This window comes from Balaenoptera borealis, assembly GCF_965194805.1.
Source record: "Balaenoptera borealis genome assembly, chromosome: 3".
In the NCBI taxonomy this organism is placed as follows: Eukaryota; Metazoa; Chordata; class Mammalia; order Artiodactyla; family Balaenopteridae; genus Balaenoptera; species Balaenoptera borealis.
Window position 1 is genome coordinate 155,827,361 of NC_138866.1, and position 7,156 is coordinate 155,834,516.

Genomic DNA, 7,156 nt, shown 5'->3' on the forward strand with positions numbered 1-7,156 from the left:
CGGCCGCGGTCCCGGGCCCGGGCGGAGGGCAGGGCGAGGCCGCCGCAGTGCGGGCCGGACGGCGGTGCTGCCCGTACCTACCACTCCCCCGGCCCCCGAGACCTCGGCCCGGCCCTGGCCGGCCCCAGCCCTGCCGGCCCCCCGGCCCGCACCCAGACCCCTCTGCCCGCGCCCCGGCCCGGCTACACTCGCTGGGCCCTGCCCGGCCGCGTCCTCCGGGAAGATGGCGGCCCATGACAGGCGGGCGCGGCGCGGGTCCGAGGCGGAGGCCGGGCGCGATGCGGCAGGAGCGGAGCAGAGCAGCCCGCCCGCCACCGCGCTCACCTGTCAGCACCGCCGCCGCCCGGCCGCCGACCGCCGCAGCCCCGGTGCCCGGCAACCGCGCCACACGCGGACGGGCCGTGAGGGAGGGGCGGAAGCAGGGGCGCGGCCGGCCCGGACGAGCGGCGGGGGTCGGCGCGGCGCGGACTGGCGGCGGGGCGGCGGCAACTCTTTCCCGTTTCGGGCCGAAAAATATCTCAACCTCGCGACTCCAGCGCCCCAACGCTCCTTCCCGTTCGCATGAGAACACACAGCTCCCGCTTCCGGGCCCCGCCGGAAGTCCCGCCTCGCGCGCGCCCGCGCCCGCGCGCCCGCGCGCCCGCGTACTCACCGCCTGGTCCGCCGACTGGTGCTCGGCTCCCTTACGTCATGGCGGTACGGCGCCCTGATTGGCCTCGCGCAGCGCCGGGCCCGCCCCCTCTTCCTGGCCTCTCGGTGCTCGTGCCCCTCCCGGCGACGCCTGTGATTGGTCGGAGCGCGCACGCAGCCCCACCCCGCGCACGCTCTCCGCACTGCCCCCGCCGCGACCTGAGGAGGCGGTGCTGTCGGCTGGGACCGCGACCCCCGCCCTCTTCAGCCGGGGACCGAGACTCCCGCCCCCCGCCTCATCCCGGGACCCCGCCCCCGTCACCCCGGGACCGCGACCCCCGTCCCCCTTGGCCCAAGACCCCGACCCCTCCCTCCCCTCACCCCGGGACCGGACACCGCCCCGGGGCCGTCTGGCCATCCGGGTGGTCGGGTCAGGAGAGCCCCCTGAGCGCGCCCGGGAAAAGGGAGAAGGCGGCGTCGCCTGTCCGTGGAGCGGGTGCTCTGGGCCGCTCGTCGGCCAGCTCCGTTCTCCGCGGTTTCAGGGGAAATGCTGAAGACTCGGGATGTCTTCCCAAACCCGAGCATGTGCCACCCACCCGACCCATTCTATGGGGAGGAAAAACAAAAGTAAAGTATGTTCACCGGCTTTAAGCTTGCTGCCTGATTTCCTGTGTGCCTGCTCCGCTTGGCTGTTGATTATGTAGACATACATGTGACCTGGAAAGGCTTCTCTGGGTCACTCTGTTCAGCCGTAACCGTGCACCGGTGCTTCTTACCTGTTCCTTCTGCGGGTCCGAACGCCGACAGGATGCGCTCTGGACTTCCGTGTATTGACTGGGAAGATCACATCGGTGCTGGGCGCCTTCTGCTTTGGCATACGTTGTCACATCCTCGCTCTAAAATACTTGCAAGTTCAATAATGCTATTCATAGCAATGTCTTTAAAGATAATCACGTAAGACTGAGATTTCCTGTAATATTCAAAGCAAGTACATATTTCTGGAAAAAAAGTCGCGTTTAGAGTTCACTTTCCAAGAGAACCTGTTGGATATGTTGCAGAGCCCTTCTCAGGTACCTCCGCTTGGAACGTTTTAGACTGAGGCCCAGGAAGTCATCCCTAGGCCGGGCCCAGTGATGTGGTCCACCTCTGAAAGGTCAGGAATTCTCCAAAGTTTTTAGGTTAGATTTCCATCTTTTTTGCTTGTGTCTACATTCTGGCAGACTTTTTGATATACAGATAAGTTCCCATATTACAAAAGACACTAAATGATATGAGAATAGTTTATATTGAAATGACATCTCTTACTTTCTATTTGTGTTGGGTGATCCTTCTTAAACAATCAAAACTGGCTTTTTATTCCTGTGTGATTTTTTTTTTAACTTGTGCTTCAAAAGAAGCACCCATTTTCACCTTGGGATGTGAGATTAAAACAAAATGAATTTTTATGGCATTTCTACTTAGAAAAATAAGATCAGTTTTTAAAAACCACTTCTCATCTCAAGCAGTTACAAGTCCTACCTCTTCTATCTAAAAACTTTCCTTCTCCTGCTTACGATGGATTTGCCTGCTGTTACTTCTCTCCCAGTTTGTTTCAATAGCATCACAGCTGGTCTCTGCTTCCCCACCTTTCACCATGCCAGCTTACATTTCCTTTAAAAGCCTCCTCACCATCCCCCTCTGAGTCAAGACTTGTTGAAGTCCAAGTTGTTTTTCATGGACTAGCAGGCCCTTCACAAACTGGCTCACTGGCCCCTCACATCTCCTTTCCCGCCCCAGGGTTAGACAATCTAACTTTCCAATCACATTCTCTGAACATGCATTTTTGAAGACCTTGGGGTTGTCTCTGGGTGTGGATGTGAATGACACACAGGCTTTACACTCTATGACCCTACCGTTTACTGAAACGCCAATCAACTGGCAGTCACCACAGTGTGATAATTCCTGTTAGAGAACAAAACAAAGAGAGAAGCGTTGGTTCCCAAATGTTTGCTGTGCATGAAGTTGTGTGTGGAGTCTTTTCGCTTCTGAACACTTTGGTCCTCTAGTGTCCTTCATCTGTGCTCTTCCTTCTGCCAGAAGGGTCGTCCTCTGCTTCCACTTCTGGCAAAATCTGGCTTATTTTTCCAGTTACAGCTCAAGTGTCAGCCATTTATATCTTTTCCTTTCAGACAACCGGTTTCCCTTCTGGGTACTCGTAGCACTCACCAAGTCCCTACTCCGCCTTAGGGGCGGTGCTAAGTGCTGGGGAGATGGCACAGAGCAGTACCAACCAAAAGACAGGTGAACAGATAGTAGGGGATAAAGAGGAGTAAGGTTTACTATGGAGTGTGTGCAGATTGCCCAGGTAGCAAGCACATGGGAGGGTCTGAAGCCAGCTTGGGAAGGAATCAAAGAAAGAGATGACCAAGACACGGCCAAAGACACCAGAGTGGAGGGGCTGCCAACACACCTTCCAGCAGGGAGGGAGAGGCCAGTCCTGGTCAGAGAAGGAAGTATTTGAACATGACAGAGCATAAAACCAATCTGGTAAGGTGGGTGGAGGGCACGAGAGCCTGGAGGGGTAAGCAAGGCAAGAATCCCAAAGGCCTTCCGAGCACTTATGATGTTTGAATTTGATAGTGAGTCAAGATTTTTATTAGAAGGTAAGAGAGGGCTCATAAAAGGTATTAAGCTCATAGAGAATCTCTGGCCCCCAAAAGCCATCCAAATAGAAATGCAATAAGGAACTAACTTAGTCAAATTAGGTGGAAGTATCAAAATGAAAATGACAGTAATACATGAGAATACATTGGAAAATAAAAGAATCCATGAGTTCTTACTAAATATAAACAAATGTGTAAGTAAAAAAAAATAATAGAAATGAGGAAGGAAAAGGGAAAGCTATTCTTTACAGTAGAAGGCTAATGAACGAGAAAGAATTTTTTAAATTACCATGTTGCAACTATCGTAACATTTATTCTGGCAAAAATCATCAGTGTAAAATAGATAGCTAGTGGGAAGCAGCCGCATAGCACAGGGAGATCAGCTCGGTGGTTTGTGACCACCTAGAGGGGTGGGATAGGGAGGGTGGGAGGGAGGGAGACGCAAGAGGGAAGAGATATGGGAACATATGTATATGTATAACTGATTCACTTTGTTATAAAGAGGAAACTAACACACCATTGTAAAGCAATTATACTCCAATAAAGATGTTAAAAAAAGAAATCATCAATGTATGCTGAAAATCATTGGGTAAAAGTTGTTGAGTAAAAAGTTATGAATGCCGTTTCACAGCTTATTAATTGCTTATTGCTTATTAATTTCAAAGGGGGGAAAGGTATTTTTACAGTGGATAAATATGGTGGACCCCATCTTAACTGAGGGGTGAAAGTTGGCATCCCCAATAATGGTGGCCTGCTGACATCACGTGATGTCAGTTATGTCGTGTTCCTGTCAAGCCACAAACTAACCATGAGGAATAATCACAAACTGAGGACATTCTACAAAAACTCTTACTCTTCAAAAACCCGTACTCTTCAAAAATATCAAGGCTTGGGAATTCCCTGGTAGTCCAGTGGTTAGGACTCGGCGTTTTCACTGCTGAGGGCCTGGGTTCAATCCCTGGTTGAGGAACTAAGATCTCACAAGCCGCACGGCATGGCCATAAAAGACAGTGAAAGGTTAAGGAACTTTTCCAGATTTAAGGAGACTAAGGAGACATGACAACTAAACGCAATATGTAATCCTAGACTAGATTCTTGATTGGAGTAAAATTTGCTATATGGGTCATAATTAGAATTTCAATATGGACTCTATTCCAGTCTTATAATCAAGGTTAAATTTCCCAAATTGGATTTATTTATAAATTGTTTTATGGCTCTGTAAGAAAATGTCTTTGATCTTAGAAGATATAAACTGAAGTATTTAGAGGTGAGGGATCAAGATATCTGCAAGTTTCTTTCAAATAGTTTCGTGAAATACACACACACATACTTATACAGAAAGAGAATATAACAGAACCTTAATCGGTAAATCTAGGTGTGGGATATGTAAGTGTTTGCAACTTGCCTGTAAATATGAAGCTCCTCAAATGGAGAATTATCTTTTAGAGATACATACTGAAGTGTTTATGAATGACATGATATTATGTATGTTTTACATTTGATTCAAAACAATCTAAAGGAAGGTGGTCGGTAGGAATACAGAAGAAATAATGGGACAAGCTGGTGTGTTGAAAATTGTTGAAGCTGGATGATGGATACATGGGGGTTCATGAAACTCTTCTCCCTGCTTTTGTATATATCTTAAATTCCTCATGATAATAAAAATACAGTGATGGGGCTTCCCTGGTGGCGCAGTGGTTGAGAATCTGCCTGCCAATGCAGGGGGCGCGGGTTCGAGCCCTGGTCTGGGAAGATCCCACATGCCGCGGAGCAACTAGGCCCGTGAGCCACAACTACTGAGCCTGCGCGTCTGGAGCCTGTGCTACGTAACAAGAGAGGCCGCGATAGTGAGAGGCCCGCGCACCGCGATGAAGAGTGGCCCCCACTTGCCGCAACTAGAGAAAGCCCTCGCACAGAAACGAAGACCCAACACAGCCATAAATAAATAAATAAATAAATAAAATTTAAAATAACCGAAAAAAAAAATACAGTGATGAAGTGGAGGGTTTTAATTCATTACAGATATTCCATGAACATGTATTGCTCAAGAAGAGGACTACATTTCCCAGGATACTCCTTCCTGGTGGAGGAACAAAGGAGCCAAACCTCTGGGTCTCAAAGCTGAATGAGCAGGACAGCGGGGCAAAGTTGTGTTGGCAGGTGCCAGCCCAGGGGGAGGAGGCCTGAGGGCCTGTAGGGGAGATGCAGTGTTCGCATGAATTTTGGAAACAGGAACCATATCTAGAGAGAGTTTCTGAGAAACTTTTTTTGTGTAGTGTGCTTTGTAATACCCCAGGGCTAGTTCCTAGTAAAGACCCTGGCCAGTCCTTCAAGGCTTCTGTAGTTGGATCGTGTTTCCTTTGAAAGTAACTCCTTTCTTGGCCGAGGGTGCTGCCTGGGACAGCAGCTTAAATTTATACTATTGCTGGCAGATATCTTCTGGGGTAGTTGACCTACATAGTACCTCTGCATTGAGGTAAATGTATCACTCTAGGCCTCAAAAAAGACTGCATTTGGGCTTCCCAAATGAGAGTATGCCTGCCGATGCAGGGGACGCAGGTTCGAGCCCTGGTCTGGGAGGATCCCACGTGCCGCGGAGCGACTGGGCCCGTGACGCACGGCTACTGAGCCTGCGCATCTGGAGCCCGTGTTCCGCAACAAGAGAGGCCACGGCGGTGAGGGGCCCGCGCACCGCGCTGGGTGGTGGCCCCTGCTCGCCGCAGCTGGAGGGGGCCCTCGCACAGAAGCAAAGACCCAGCACGGCCAAAAATAAATAAATAAATAAATAAATTTATATTAAAAAAAAAAAAGATTGCATTTTCACCATGATTGCTGCCTGCCTGTAGCTCTCATAGAAAGAAGGATGAGTTGATGAGTCCTAAGAGACATTTTGGAGAGACTTCCCAGTTTGGATGTTTCAGGCAGAGAACCAGACTTAATAAGCATGTTGTTTTTATTAGATTGAGAAAAAATTAACTTCCTGGAGATCTGGCAAAGTGGACATTCTTTTTAGTCCAACATCCATGTACATTCCTCTAATGGGAGGGAAGGTCGATGGCTAGACATCATTGCCTTTCTTCAGAGTTCTAGACTGTGCATGGCAACTGCCAAACACTCTCCTGTTTTCTTCCATGCAGTCACTCCTTGCTTTCCTGGCCCCTCTTCTCCAAGCTGGAGTTGGTCCCAGACGCTCTAGGATGGAGCGCTAGTGCCAGGTGCCCTGTGGTAGGCTCACAGGCGTCTCCTGAGAAGTGTGCTTCTCTCCCGCGGGCTCCTCTGATGAGGACTCTCCACCTCATTACTTTAAGAAATGGACACGCCCACCCAGTAATCCAAGATGGGCAGCTCCTGTTGCTCCCTACTGGTTATGAGCTGTCAAGGTCGAGGAAAGGAGCCCCTGAACAACAACATGCTCTGTTTTTGAACCCTAACTACAACCGCCTGAAGGGGCTTGAAGTTTCCCTCCCTGAGCCTGGAACTGACTGGAGTTTCCTGAGCACACTAAGCCACTCCACCTCTGTGTTTCTCCCCTCTCTGTCTCTCCCCTCTTCTATCTGGCCAGTTGTCTTCCACAATTTCCACAGCTTAACTCAGACACTTTGACCTCCTCCAGGAAGTCTTCTCTGAATACCTGCCCCCTAACCCATCCCTGGCGGGATCAGGGCCCATCCAGGGTGTACCTTTATCACAGTTCTTACTGAGTTGAGTAGGAGTGCCAGTTTGTGGTGTTGTTTATATCCTGCTCATTATGAACTTTGCAAAGGCAGAAACTTTATTTATCCTCATCATTTTTCACAGAGACTGGTCATTGGTAGATGTTTGCTGAACTGAAATCATCCCAACTTTGCTAGCTCACCCACCAACCTCTGAGAGGTTTCTGTCAA

At 50.0% G+C, this 7,156-nt stretch overlaps 1 protein-coding gene across 8 annotated transcripts in view; it reads right to left on the reverse strand.

Moving 5' to 3' along the window:
* LARP4B (La ribonucleoprotein 4B) overlaps positions 1 to 3,674 on the reverse strand; it is an 86,472-nt gene extending 82,798 nt beyond the window's left edge. For 2 of the 8 annotated variants that reach the window (XR_014242796.1, XM_082386028.1), the window contains exon 1: positions 325 to 3,667. The gene's annotated coding sequence lies outside the window, so the exon portion shown is untranslated. Of the gene's footprint in view, positions 1 to 324 lie in introns of all 8 variants that reach the window. The other 6 variants (XM_082386032.1, XM_082386031.1, XR_014242797.1 and 3 more) reach the window with 5 other exon arrangements.
* Between the last annotated feature and the right edge of the window lie 3,482 nt (positions 3,675 to 7,156).